Genomic DNA, 15,942 nt, shown 5'->3' on the forward strand with positions numbered 1-15,942 from the left:
ACCATGGTGGAGAATTTCAAAATGCTTCTTTTGAAGAATTTTGTGAAGAACATGGAATATCTCATAATTTCTCTGCACCAAGGACTCCTCAACAAAATGGACTAGTGGAAAGAAAGAATAGGTCACTTGTGGAACTTGCAAGAACAAATGCTCAGTGATTCAGATCTTCCAAAATACTCTTGGGTGGATGCGGTAAGCACGACATGCTTTGTAAGTAATAGAGTTAATATTAGACCTATTATAAAAAAACTCCATATGAACTATTCAAAGGAAGGAACCAAACATTGTTTATTTTCACATCTTTGGATGCAAGTGTTTTGTCTTAAACAATGACAAAGACAATCTTGGTAAGTTTGATGAAAAATCCGATGAAGGTATTTTTCTTGGTTATTCTCTTTCTAGTAAAGCTTTTAGAATATATAACAAAAGAACTTTAAAAATTGAATAATCTATGCATGTATCTTTTGATGAATCTAATCCCTCCAAGGAGGATATTATTTGTAATCATGGTGATGATGATATAATAGTAGTTCCTCAAGAAGATACTTTCCAGATGAATAATAAGAATCAATCGAAGAATCACATAGATACTTCCAAAATTAACAATGAAAATCAAACGGAACCTCAAGGAGAAACTTTTAAAGTCAACAATGAGAATCAAGTAGAACCTATTCAACAAAAATCAAATTTTAACAATCTACCTAAGTGTCATACCCCAAAATTTGCCCATACTATTTCTCTTGTTCAAATTCAAATCAAGGTACAAAGCTCAAAGACACCCTCTCCTAAACAAGGCTCAAAGATTTAGGGTTTTGTTGTTCTGAACGAAAATCAATGAACCAAAGGCTCCAAAGCATCCCATAGGGTCCATGATACCCCACATTATCTCCATGACAAAATCCAGGGCTCAATACAAAAGATTGGTCACTCAATTGCTCAAAAAGTCAACAGTCGACCAGTTTGACCTAAAAGTCAACTTGGTCAAAGTACAGTCAAAACTCCTGATCTTTTGTCAACATCCTCATATTGAAGTATCATTCACCATTTAATCAAGAATTGATCATGGTTCATCAAGGAAATATCAGAAATCAACAATTCCAAAAGTTTCTAAATTAGGGTTTGTATAGGAGAAAGTCAACTGAACTTTGACCAGCCATAACTCTCACATGGAACATCAGAAATTTTCCATCCAAAGCTCATTTTGAAGGAAATTGAATGCTCTAGAAATTTGTCTCTCACATGCCAAGTCTAAAAATGCTTCATTTGGGAGATATGGACCAAAACATTATAGGTCCTTTTCAAAGGTCAACAAATAGTCACTTTTTTCAAAAGGACACACAAGGAGCATGGAAAATTATTTTTACATGGGACCAAAAACTATGGTTATAGGACTCTCTAAGGTTTCTAAAAAGTCCTAGAACACTTCCATACCTCAAAAATTGAGAGAGATAGGCCTTGTCAAAGTTGGACTATTTTAGAGGGATAAATGTGAAGGAATTGAAATATTTTGCAAATGGGCCCAAATAATTTTAGTTCAATCTTGATCCTCAAGCATTCAAGAACCCAAGATCCCCTTGTCACGAAAATATATTACTTGGTCGATTTATTTTTATTTTTTATTTTAATTAAAAAGGAATTAAAATAATATAAATCATGGAAAATCAAATATTAGGCTAGGGATCTTATTCTAAGCATATTCAATCATCATTTAAGGCATATTGCTAATATAATTTCGTGCAAGAGAGATTGATTGAAAAAAGATTGATATTTGGCCAAATATAGAAGGATTTCATAACATATTTTCAATCAAATTTTCACAATTTGCAAAGATTGATTCAATAAGATTTTCTCCATAAAAGTTGACCTAAAACACTCACCTATATATACATGATCATTCCAGACCCCTAGGGTTACAAAAATTATGAGTCAGAGAACCCTAATCCGGATCAAAAAATTCAATAGAAACTCAAACTTCAATTCTGAATTACAAGGCGATTCAAGGGTGTTCATCGATTGTAATACGTTCCTGGACCTCCAAGGAAGCTTTTCCAATCAATAGCAAGGCTTAAAACATCAAGAGCACGTACGTACACCCCTCGGTATAATAGGTAAGGGATTTTTATAGCGCATCGGCCAAAAGCGCTATAAAAGATGTTTTACAGTTTTTATTGGAGAAGACGACTGCGTGGCGCAGTCTGATTGGTTGGAATTCAAAAGTTTCCGCGCGCGAGCTTTTTATTCCCCAGATGGATCCAGTGCGTGCCAACCCACGTGAGCGTGATGCAACTTTCAATCTAGACCATCTGATCATCATCATCTTCAATCCAACGCATCTGGACGTGCTAGTCTACCATGCTACCTCACGCGCGCGCTGCATACGGTCACAAGCTAAGATTTTTATAATTTTATTTATTTTTAATTACACAACTTGTTTTTATTTTTATTTATATATATATATATATATATATATATATATATATATATATATATATATTTGTTTTTTTCCCTCTTCACATTTATTCTAACAAAATATTTTTATTAAATTCTTTTATTTATTTTATAGTAATATTTTATAATATTTATTTTGTTTATTATACTTATTTATTTTATCTATATTATCTATTTTATTTATTCTATTTATATATTTTAATTATTAAAATTAGTTTTTATTTATTTAAATTCTTTAATAAACCATAATTAATTTGTTTTAATTAACAAAAATTATGAGATCGTTTTTTTGTCCGATTAAATTATTTTCTTTTCCTCGATTTAATTAATTAGGTTGCGAAACCAATAATTAATTAAATCGATTTGTTACTTTATTCAATTTTCGCCCGAATCAGGGTTTACGAGGATTTGCCCTACACTAAAGTATTATTTTTGTGTACTCTTTTCAGGGTTAGCAACAGGGTTTCCTTCTGACTACGCGCCATGCCCATTACAAAGCTAAGTCCCGATCTAATCCTTATCTTAATATTTTTCATTTATTTTATTTATTTTAGGGTTTACCTTTAAATATAATGAACTCTGCCTACACTCAATTTTCTGTCTGGCTTTGTTTTGCCCATTTTCAGGGTTAACCCCGAGGCTATCTCCGACTGCCAACCATATCAGATCAAATCCAAAGCTAAGTTTTGTTCATATTTATTTTAATTTCTTTTTGCCTTTTTTTTTTAATTAGGGTTAACTTTACTTGTTATTGAATTGATAATGCACTCACTTCCTTTTTTGGTTTCTATTTTTCCCACCTTTTCAGGGTTTGCCAATCGCCAAAGCTCAAATAGTCGGTAACCCTAAAACTCTAATCTCTTTTATTTTTTCTGCTTTTAATTATTACTTATGTCAAACCTGCTGGCTTCATTCTCCCTTTCCCCCTGCTGGTTTCTTTTTCCCCTTCCCCATATTGCTTTAATTATATTGTTTATATTTTTGTATGGTTAGTAATCCTAGGGAGTGCAAGCCTGTTAATCAATTTAAAATAACTAATTATAAGATAATATATTGAATTAATCACGTGATTGTTGCACCCACGCACGCTTTTGTGGTAACCCCTCTTGTTGCCTGTTGCCTGTTGCCTTGGTTTTTTTTGCAGAATAGCCATGTCCCTCGAATACGAGGATACCTCAGCCATGTTACCTCGATTATGCAAAGATCATAGGTCCCTAATGATGCTGCCGTCGATACACTAATATGATCTCGTCCCTCGGAAGTTGCCTACGAAGTGCTGAGGTATCCTCTGGTTGCCTACGAAAGGCTATTCTGATCTTTCCCTTAGACTACCTGCCTCTCTATGGCATGGGACAGTATTATGGCGAACGATATTGCGACGACCCTTCAACCTCCAAATGAAAGGCTTCTTGCCCTCTTATGGCATGGATAGACCCTTTCACCCTGAAAGGCTAAAAGAACTTTTCTACATTATTAAGGTAATTGCTCCTAATTGCCTTGCTCTCGATTAAACTCTTTTTCATCTTTTTCTTAAAAAACTTCGATATGGCTACGCTCATTTACGAGCTAAAGTCCGTATTCACTTCTTCTACATTTTTGAACGAAAAAGAGCAAAGCAATTAAGAGCCCATGGAAAACCATGGATGCAGAGGGTGCCTTACACCTTCCCTTTGCACAAATTACCCCCCGAACCCTGTTTTCTTTAAAAAGGTTTTTTCCCGTTCTTTTAGCCTTTCTGTTTAATTTGGATAAAATAAAAGTCGGTGGCAACTCTTGCTTAACCGCGACATTTCAAAAAAGTCAGTTCACCGTATTACAGAACTGGCGACTCTGTTGGGGATTTATTTTCTTATAAAAGAGGGGTTACCTTAAAAGGTTAGGATTCACTTAAATGTTTTCTATTGTTTGCTTTGTTTGTTTTATTTTTTCAGGGGCGTTTTGGGAATTAAATGAAGGACGAATCCTATTCCCGGATTCAAGAACACTTAAGATTAGGAGTGGCATAGTCATGGCGACCTCTTTCACATATGTGGGAGATGAGTCAATATGAATTTCACACTTGAGTTAGGACTCCATAGCATATGCACACCTTTCTCAATTGAGGGGGGTCTATGTATGTGCCTGTGGGTGCGCCGGAGCTCAAGGACCTTTAGTCACCTTTAACCCATCCTGGCCTTTAGGAACGTAGTGGGGGGACTACTCTTGACAAATGTTGAGAACTAGTCGCTACCCGATGCTACGATTCAGATAGGTTCTCTCTCAAAGTATCATTGGATTGTGCAAATGCATCATGTCCGAGGGTGCTTTAGAAGGGCTGACAATTCTGGATAACTTATAGAACCTGTTGCTGAAACCTCCTAATCCATAGAAATATCCTTGGAAAGGACACCTGATCAGACTCCATGCAAGCCTTAAGCCAAAAATTGTGTGATTTGTGTGGATTTGTTTTTCTGTGATGCATCATGCATACATGCATTCATGACATGGCTAACCCATCTCAAGGAGAAAAAGGTCTTTTAACCATAATTTGTTTTGTAGGTTATTTGAATATGGGAATTTTAATCCGAAAGCCTTTCTTTCTCAACTTCAAGAAAGTACCTACTGCACTAAGACTCTTGTGTGATGATATTACTGGTTCTCTCGTTCTCACTGAGCCTCTCAACAAACTGATAAGCTTAATACGAACCAAAGTGGATGAAGCTCTTCTCAATTCCATGATGCAGTTTTATGATCCTCTCCTCCATTGTTTTACTTATAGAGATTTTCAACTGGTACCTACATTGGAAGAATTCTCTCATATAATGGATATACCCATACCTGATCAAATTCCTTACACTGGTGAGGAAGGAGGTCCTAAGTTGGAAGACATTGCTGCTGCTCTGCACCTACCAAGATCAGAAATTAACGAGGTTTGGATCAATAAAATAGACTATTCTGGAATACCTGTGGATTTCTTGTACGAGAAAGCCAAGATCTTTGTTGAAGCTCTAAGTATGGATGCCTTGGAAAGTGTTCTAACTCTGCTGATATATGGACAAGTTCTGTTTCAGGATGTGTTTTAGGATGCATTCCCCTTCTTGGAAAGTGTTCTAACTCTGCTGATAAAGAGACGAGGTTGTGTTTTAGGATGCATTCCCCTTCTGCATAAGTGGTTTATTTCTCACTTACCCCGATCAGCAATAAAGAATGAAGAAGGTTTGACTTGGATTCAGAGGATTATGAGACTTTAGTACGATGACATCATTTGGTATCCAAAAGAGTTCGAGGGAGTTCAGTTATTTGATCGTTGTGGAGAGTTCCCTAATGTGCCTCTTCTTGGCACCCAAGGAGGAATTACTTATAATCCTGTACTTGCTCGACATCAGTTTGGTTTTGCTTTGAAAGATCAGCCTCTCTCCATATATCTTAGCTCGGAAAGTTTCGACTATGGTTCAGGTACAGCCGAAAAGAAGAATCGCTTCATTAAAGCTTGGTACGAAGTAAAAAAGGTAGGTGCAAGAGATTTGAGAACCAGGATCCATACTCCTTCAGATCTTTACTTTAAATGGATTTATGACCGAGTCGTCGAGTTTGGCATACCATATCCATCTGACACACCTATTGTTCCAAGGATCACTCCTCCAAAGGTTCACGTAGAATTGGAGCCTTATGTACCCGCTCCAAACGAAGACCTTGCTACCACCTTTGCTCACTTAAGACAAGAAAAGGCTGATCTTGAAAAGCGTTTACAAGTGGTTGAGGCAGAAAAAGCAGTATTAGTGGCTAATGCTAAAGAACGAGATAGTATGCTTGACTATTTCTCCCGCAAGTGGAAGATTGAAGAATTTATCTCGCCGAATCAAATACAATCATGGGAACGAGAGATTGATAGACTTGTTCAAGAGAAGAATGAGATGGTCAAAGCCCATAAAGAAGAAATCAGAGGATTGAAGAGGAAACGCCGACTTGAAGAATGATTTCTTTTATTGTATTTTATTTATTATTTCTTTAGTATTTCCTTGATGTAACTTCAAAAACATATAATACATTGGTTTCTATTTAAATAATTAATTTGTTTTGTTTCTATTTCCTTTTTAAATGTGTTAAAAAGCCTTTAACTCCTTGAGATCATTGCATAGACATAATCATATCATTCATAAACATTACATCACAGGTTTCATAAAAGCAAATACCTCATCTTTCCGCTGTTTATTTCAGTGAGAAAATGGATCTCGAACAATCTGTCAAAAATCTTCAGGCTCAGAATAACCAGTTCCGAAAAATAATCTTTCACTTGGCCAAGGGGAAAGAAGAATTAAAGGCACTTCTGATCGAGAAGGAGAAGGATCAACATAGGCAGCAAGATGGTCAAGACAAATGGAAACCCAAACCCAAGCGATCATTCACTCCGTTGCACATGCCGATGTCTCAAGTTCTGCAACAACTGCTCAATCAGAACTTGATAATCCTATTACCTTCATATTCACTTCCTACAAATCCTGCTCCTAGGTATAAGTACCATGCGAGATGTGCTTATCATTCGAATAGTCCTGGTCATGACACAGAGGATTGTGGACCATTGAAACATAAGATCCAAGACTTAATTGACGACAAGATCATTGATTTCAATTCAATTAAGGGGCCTTACATGGCTAATACTGTGCGCAACCAACGAGTTGGGGAGGTTCTGATATCCACATCAGCATCACAACCACAACGCAAACATGACGCGCCTAAAAGACAATTCACAAAGATCAACATGACTTTGGCTGAAGCATTACAACAGATGTTGAAGAAAGGGCTAATTACTTTGAGGGATCCGCCTCGGAATCCTAACACTTTGTCTCATCAGTATAACCCCAATGCAAGATGTGCTTATCACTCCGACAGCATTGGACATGACACTAACAATTGCTGGCTATTGAAGAATAAGATCCAAGATTTAATCGACGACCAGATCATTGACTTCAACTTACCTGAGGAATCTCATATGGCTACAACCAGAAAGGTCATAATGAACGCAACCAATCTGTGGGGACAATTCTAATCTCTACACCAGTTCCACAACAAGGTCGCAAGACAGTGCCACCTAAGCGTCAATTCACAAAGATCAATATGTCACTGGCTCAGGCATTACAATATCTGCTGAAAGCAAACTTGATTACTATAAAGGATCCTCCCGTGAATCCCAACACTTCCTCTCCTCGCTAAAATCCCAACGCGAGGTGTGCGTATCATTCCAATAGTCCTGGACATGACACCGATAATTGTTGGACATTGAGGAACAAGGTTCAAGACATGATCGATGCTAGTGAAATTGAATTCAATCATCCCAAGACTCCTGTAGTGATCACCGCTCCCATTCCTAGTCACGACAAGATTGATTAATGTTTAGAAGGATGAACTTGTTAGATCATTAGATTTACTTTCATTTGCAATTTCTTTTTCTGTTTGTTTAAACATTCGACTTATGATAGACATTATCTGTCTTAATAATCATCATTAGTGAATTGCATATGTTTATTTTGAATAAACTATTTCGTTACCACTCATTTTAAATTATGTCTTTACTTTGCATATGTTTTGTGATACTCAATTCCTGCTAAGCTGTAAGCCTTTAATGGAGGATGACGAAAACGATACTACAACCTCATACAGTATGCTTTTGAGCGGACTATGCTGACGATGTACAGGCATTGTTTCAATTCCTAAATAGTGGAGATATAAGGATGTTAATCCCTCGTCAACCCCTTTGAGCCTAAGAAGTAGAAGTTTATTTCTTGTACTAATTAAAATCCTTGATCATAACCTGGGGCAGGGTAGTTATTCAGTTAACTCAATTATACAGTTGTTTTTACACAAGTAATGATGGGTTTCTGTAATCATTAAGTCAGGCAGTCAATATCCATAAAAAAAAAGGAGATAAAAATGTTAAGTCAAAACCTATGAAGGAGACTTATCAAAAATCAAACATCCCGCTGACTGTAATCTCAAAATAGACAGTTCAGGCAAAAGTTAGGGATAACAAAATCAAAGTTAAAAAGGAGGTTGCTAAAAAATTTTCCTCGATAAAAGAAAACATTTCAAAAGAGGTCACTACAAATCCTCGACAAAAAGAAAGTATTACAAAAAAAATGACTGCCTGTCCAAATAAACCTCCGGTACTTTAACCATCATCAAATATCAATGTTACAACTTCAAGCTTTGCTAAGGCTTAAACACAGAGTTAACTGAACATAGGATCGAAGAACATCACGAAGATTGGGATGGGTATGAATAAATTTTTGAGCCATTATCCTTTGTTTTTTAAACACTGAACCAAGCCACGTTACAACCCTTGAAAGTCCTAACTGAAGCATGGTTAGTTCGAAAGCATACTGTCACCAAAAAGGTATCCTGACTCCTTAAGGTTTGCCATAAAAGCTGAGTTGATATCTCCTTTTACAAACATCACGTTTTATAAACACCACGCCTTTTACATCTCCTGCTTTAATGTTTTTCAAAAAACTCAAGACAAACGTATGCATTGCATCTCATGAACTCATTATTAAACATATTTTGCTACATAATTTCGAATGTTAGCATCAGGAAGAATTTGCACATGGTACGACTAATGACTGAAAGTTATCCCGACAGACAAAATCACTTCAGAAGCAATGTCTCTTATGTATACAAGGGGCATGACATGGTTTATCCAATCAACCTAGGGCAGTCAGGTCAAGATTCCGAGAATCTCTCAAAGAATGCCAGTCAATCTGGGGCAATCAAGTCAAGATTTCAAGAATATCTCAAGGGTGCCAAAACAATCAGGAGCATGTATCCAAGTAGATCTGAAGCTACTTCCCAATCAACATGGGACGTTTTCCTGGGCCCATGATTACCAGGGGCATGTCGCCCATAGTGCACATCTCATAAAGCCCTCGCGAGGTGAATCTTTCCAAAGTCCCTATTAGCAGGGGCAAATCTATGCAAGTCCAGTTTGACATCTTGATTAATATTCAGTGGTGTGTCCTAATCAAACCCAGGAATGGTAGTTACTATAATATTAGGGAAAACTTTCAAGACACCCATGTCTCCCCATAGAGCCGGGTTCACAAGATCATATCCCCATAGAGTAATCATTAAGAAGATATCTTCAAATGCTCTCGTCCCGACAAAGACATGGCTCCCCAACAGAGTTTAATTCTCCAACACTATCGGTTCTCCAACACTGGGCTCTTCTCCAACATGGTTTATTAGTATCTTCAATCCCCAATCAGGGTACATCAACCTATTGATAATCCCCAAGCAAAAACCATAAATCTCCAGCTGAGCATCTCCAAGATAAGATCAAACATCAAAAACATGGGAGATCCATCTTCTCAATCAAGATGTGTCAAATAGCATAAATCATAATCATACGTCATAAATCATAAACATACTCATACATCGCATACATTACCTCATGATAGACTCATACATAACATACAAAGTTTCTCATTTATTTTGAGGGACTCATTACATAACACATGCATCATGACATTGCATAATTTTTTTTTACCTATTACAGAATACAGGTACAGACAAATGAACGGAATCTCCAAATTTCCGAGATCTAATTCAGCTACCACGAACGGTACTGACACGGTCAACACTCGAAGATCTAATTCATTTACTACGAACGGTGATGACACGGTCATTCTCAAAGATCTAATTCAGGTATTACGAACGGTACTGACACGATCAACTCTCAGAGATCTAATTCCATCCTCACGAACGGTGTGGACATGATCAACTGTTTCTTAAAGTCTAATTCAGTTACTACGAACGATGCTGACACGACAAGAGATCTAATTCTATCATCACGAATGGTGTAGACACGATCATCTTCCCAAGATCTAATTCAGGTATTACGAACGGTACTGACACGATCAACTCTCAGAGATCTAATTCCATCATCACGAACGGTGTGGACACGATCAATTGTTTCTAAAGTCTAATTCAGTTACTACGAACGGTGCTGACACGACAAAAAGATCTAATTCATTTACTACGAACGGTGATGACACGATCATTCTCAAATATCTAATTCATTTACTACGAACGGTGATGAAACGATCATTCTCAGAGATCTAATTCTATCATCACGAACGGTGTGGATACGATCAACTGTTTCTAAAGTCTAATTCAGTTACTACAAACGGTGCTAACACGACAAGAAGATCTAATTCATTTACTACGAACGGTGATGACACGATCATTCTCAAAGATCTAATTCATTTACTACGAACGGTGATGACACGATCATTCTCAAAGATATAATTCATCTACTATGAACAGTCATGACACGATCAACATACAAACAACTACTTCTCAAACATTTCAAACATAGTATAATGCATGCTCAACCGGATGGCATCTTTAAGCCCATCCCCATCATACATCTTTTCCAAACACCTGGATGGCATCTTCAAGCCCATCTCCGACAAAAGTCCCTTCATCATCAGCTGGGGCAAATTCCTGAGTATTCTAGTGTTCAATCCTCTTCTACCTTCAGATTCCGACTGGCATACAAACCACTCTACATCTTCAGGTTTAAGAAAATTGAACAGGGGCAGCTGTCATACCCCAAAATTTGCCCATACTATTTCTCTTGTTCAAATTCAAATCAAGGTACAAAGCTCAAAGACACCCTCTCCTAAACAAGGCTCAAAGATTTAGGGTTTTGTTGTTCTGAAGGAAAATCAATGAACCAAAGGCTCCAAAGCATCCCATAGGGTCCATGATACCCCACATTATCTCCATGACAAAATCCAGGGCTCAATACAAAAGATTGGTCACTCAATTGCTCAAAAAGTCAACAGTCGACCAGTTTAACCTAAAAGTCAACTTGGTCAAAGTACAGTCAAAACTCCTAATCTTTTGTCAACATCCTCATATTGAAGTATCATTCACCATTTAATAAAGAATTGATCATGGTTCATCAACGAAATATCAGAAATCAACAATTCCAAAAGTTTCTAAATTAGGGTTTGTATAGGAGAAAGTCAACTGAACTTTGACCAGCCATAACTCTCACATGGAACATCAGAAATTTTCCATCCAAAGCTCATTTTGAAGGAAATTGAATGCTCTACAAATTTGTCTGTCACATGCCAAGTCTAAAAATGCTTCATTTGGGAGATATGGACCAAAACATTATAGGTCCTTTTCAAAGGTCAACAAATAGTCACTTTTTTCAAAAGGACACACAAGGAGCATGGATAATTATTTTTACATGGGACCAAAAACACTGGTTAGAGGACTCTCTAAGGTTTCTAAAAAGTACTAGAATACTTCCATACCTCAAAAATTGAGAGAGATAGGCCTTGTCAAAGTTGGACTATTTTGGAGGGAAAAATGTGAAGGAATTGAAATATTTTGCAAATGGGTCCAAATAATTTTAGTTCAATCTTGATCCTCAAGGATCCAAGAGCCCAAGATCCCCTTGTCACGAAAATATATTACTTGGTTGATTTATTTTTATTTTTTATTTTAATTAAAAAGGAATTAAAATAATATAAATCATGGAAAATCAAATATTTGGCTAGGGATCTTATTCTAAGCATATTCAATCATCATTTAAGGCATATTGCTAATATAATTTCGTGCAAGAGAGATTGATTGAAGAAAGATTGATATTTGGCCAAATATAGAAGAATTTCATAACATATTTTCAATCAAATTTTCACAATTTGCAAAGATTGATTCAATAAGATTTTCTCCATAAAAGTTGACCTAAAACATTCACCTATATATACATGATCATTCCAGACCCCTAGGGTTACAAAAATTCTGAGTCAGAGAACCCTAATCCGGATAAAAAAATTCAAGAGAAACCCAAACTTCAATTCTAAATTACAAGGCGATTCAAGGGTGTTCATCGATTGCAATACGTTCCTGGACCTCCAAGGAAGCTTTTCCAATCAATAGCAAGGCTCAGAACATCAAGAGCACGCACGTACACCCCTCGGTATAATAGGTAAGGGCTTTTTACAATGCATCTGCCAAAAGCACTGTAAAAGATGTTTTACAGTTTTTTAGTGGAGAAGATGACTGCGTGGCGCAGTCTAATTGGTTGGAATTCAAAAGTTTGAGCGCGCGAGCTTTTTGTTCCCCAGATGGATCCAGTGCGTGCCAACCCACGTGAGCGTGATGCAACTTTCAATCCAGACCATCTGATCATCATCATCTTCAATCCAACGCATCTGGACGTGCCAGTCTACCATGCTACCTCACGCGCGCGCTGCATACGATCACAAGCTAAGATTTTTATAATTTGTTTTTATTTTTAATTACACAACTTGTTTTTGTTTATATATATATATATATATATATATATATATATATATATATATATATATGTATATTTGTTTTTTTCCCCTCTTCACATTTATTTTAACAAAATCTTTTTATTAAATTCTTTTATTTATTTTATAGTAATATTTTATAATATTTATTTTGTTTATTATACTTATTTATTTTATCTATTTATCTATTTTATTTATTCTATTTATTTATTTTAATTATTAGAATTAGTTTTTATTTATTTAAATTCTTTAATAAACCATAATTAATTTGTTTTAATTAACAAAAATTATGAGATCGTTTTTTTGTCCGATTAAATTATTTTCTTTTCCTCGATTTAATTATTTAGGTTGCGAAACCAATAATTAATTAAATCGATTTGTTACTTTATTCAATTTTCGCCCGAATTAGGGTTTACGAGGATTTGCCCTGCACTAAAATATTATTTTTGTGTATTCTTTTCAGGGTTAGCAACAGGGTTTCCTTCTGACTACGCGCCATGCCCATTACAAAGCTAAGTCCCGATCTAATCCTTATCTTAATATTTTTCATTTATTTTATTTATTTTAGGGTTTACCTTTAAATATAACGAACTCTGCCTACACTCAATTTTCTGTCTGCCTTTGTTTTGCCCATTTTCAGGGTTAACCCTGAGGCTATCTCCGACTGCCAACCATATCAGATCAAATCCAAAGCCAAGTTTTGTTCATATTTATTTTAATTTCTTTTTGCCTTTTTTTTAATTAGGGTTAACTTTACTTGTTATTAAATTGATAATGCACTCACTTCCTTTTTTGGTTTCTATTTTTCCCACATTTTCAGGGTTTGCCAATCGGCAAAGCTCAAATAGTCGGTAACCCTAAAACTCTAATCTCTTTTATTTTTTCTGCTTTTAATTATTACTTATGTCAAACCCGCTGGCTTCATTTTCCCTTTCCCCCTGCTGGTTTCTTTTTCCCCTTCCCCATATTGCTTTAATTATATTCTTTATATTTTTGTATGGTTAGTAATCCTAGGGAGTGCAAGCCTGTTAATCAATTTAAAATAACTAATTATAAGATAATATATTGAATTAATCACGTGATTGTTGCACCCACGCACGCTTTTGTGGTAACCCTTCTTGTTGCCTGTTGCCTTGGTTTTTTTTGCAGAATAGCCATGTCCCTCGAATACGAGGATACCTCAGCCATGTTGCCTCGATTATGCAAAGATCATAGGTCCCTAATGATGCTGCCGTCGATACACTAATATGATCTCGTCCCTCGGAAGTTGCCTACGAAGTGCTGAGGTATCCTCTAGTTGCCTACGAAAGGCTATTCTGATCTTTCCCTTAGACTACCTGCCTCTCTATGGCATGGGACAGTCTTATGGCGAACGATATTGCGATGACCCTTCAACCTCCAAATGAAAGGCTTCCTGCCCTCTTATGGCATGGATAGACCCTTTCACCCTGAAAGGCTAAAAGAACTTTTCTACATTATTAAGGTAATTGCTCCTAATTGCCTTGCTCTCGATTAAACTCTTTTTCATCTTTTTCTTAAAAAACTTCGATATGGCTACGCTCATTTACGAGCTAAAGTCCGTATTCACTTCTTCTACATTTCTGAACGAAAAAGAGCAAAGCAATTAAGAGCCCATGGAAAACCATGGATGCAAAGGGTGCCTTACACCTTCCCTTTGCATAAATTACCCCCCGAACCCTGTTTTCTTTAAAAAGGTTTTTTCCTGTTCTTTTAGCCTTTCTGTTTAATTTGGATAAAATAAAAGTCGGTGGCGACTCTTGCTTAACCGCGACATTTCAAAAAAGTCAGTTCACCGTATTACACTAAGAAATGGAGAACTCATAGAGATCATCCAAAAGTCATTGGTGATATTAGTCAAGGCGTTACAACAAGATTAAATCTTCAAGATGCTTTCTTAAACATGGCATTTGTCTCTCAATTTTAACCTTCTAAAGTTGATGAAGCCTTAGGAGATGACCAATGGATAATTGCTAGGCAAGAAGAGTTAAACCAATTCGAAAGGAATCAAGTTTGGGAACTTGTTCCTAGACCAAGTGATAAACACATCATAGGTACAAGATGGGTGTTAAAGAACAAGCTTTATGAGAATGGAATAATTGTTCGAAAAAAAGCAAGATTGGTGGCTCAAGGGTATAATCAAGAAGAAGAAATCGACTTTGAAGAAAATTTTGCTCCGGTTGCAAGGTTAGAAGCTTTTCGTCTTTTACTTGCTTATGCTTGCTCATTAAATTTTCAGCTCTTTCAAATGGACGTCAAAAGCGCCTTCTTGAATGGATACATCAATGAAGAAGTCTATGTCAAACAACTCCCGGAATTTGAAGACTTCAAAAATCCCTCACATGTCTTCAAGTTGAAAAAGGTTCTTTACAGTTTAAAGCAAGCACCAAGAACATGGTATGATTGTCTTAGCAACTTTCTATGCGAAAAAGGTTTTAAAAAAGGTAAAGTTGATAAGAATTTGTTTATAAAGAAAATTAAAAATCATAATTTATTAGTTCAAGTCTACGTTGACGAAATCATATTTGGTTCAACAAACAAAGAATTATATGAAGAATTCTCATCAATAATGCAAAGAGAATTTGAGATGCCTATGATGGGTAAGATTAACAATTTCCTTGGATTACAAATAAAGAAATTAATGGATGGCATCTTCTTCAACCAATCCAAGTACTGCAAAGAATTGTTGAAAATATTTGACATGGATAATTGTAAAACAATGTCTACACCAATGGGATCCAGAACTTATGTGGATCGAGATGAATCTGGTGTCTCTATTGATATTACAAAATATCAAGGTATGATTGGTTCACTATTTTATTTAACGGCAAGCCATCCTGACATAATGTTTAGTGTTTGTTTGTGTGCCTGGTTTCAAGAAAACCCGAAGGAATCTCATCTCATGGCGGTAAAAAGGATCATGAAGTATCTCAAAGGAATAACAAATGTCGGTCTATGGTATCCAAAAGGTAGTATATGTAATTTACTTGGTTATTCTGACGCGGGCTATGCAGGTTGCAAAACTGATCGTAAAAGTACGAGCAGAACAAGTCACATCTTAAGAAATTCATTAGTATCATGGTCATACAAGAAACAAGCATGTGTAGCACTTTGCACGGCTGAAGTAGAATACATTGCAGAAGGAATTTGTTGCGCTCAAATCTTATGG

This window comes from Vicia villosa, unplaced genomic scaffold, assembly GCF_029867415.1.
Source record: "Vicia villosa cultivar HV-30 ecotype Madison, WI unplaced genomic scaffold, Vvil1.0 ctg.000133F_1_1, whole genome shotgun sequence".
Lineage (NCBI taxonomy): Eukaryota > Viridiplantae > Streptophyta > Magnoliopsida > Fabales > Fabaceae > Vicia > Vicia villosa.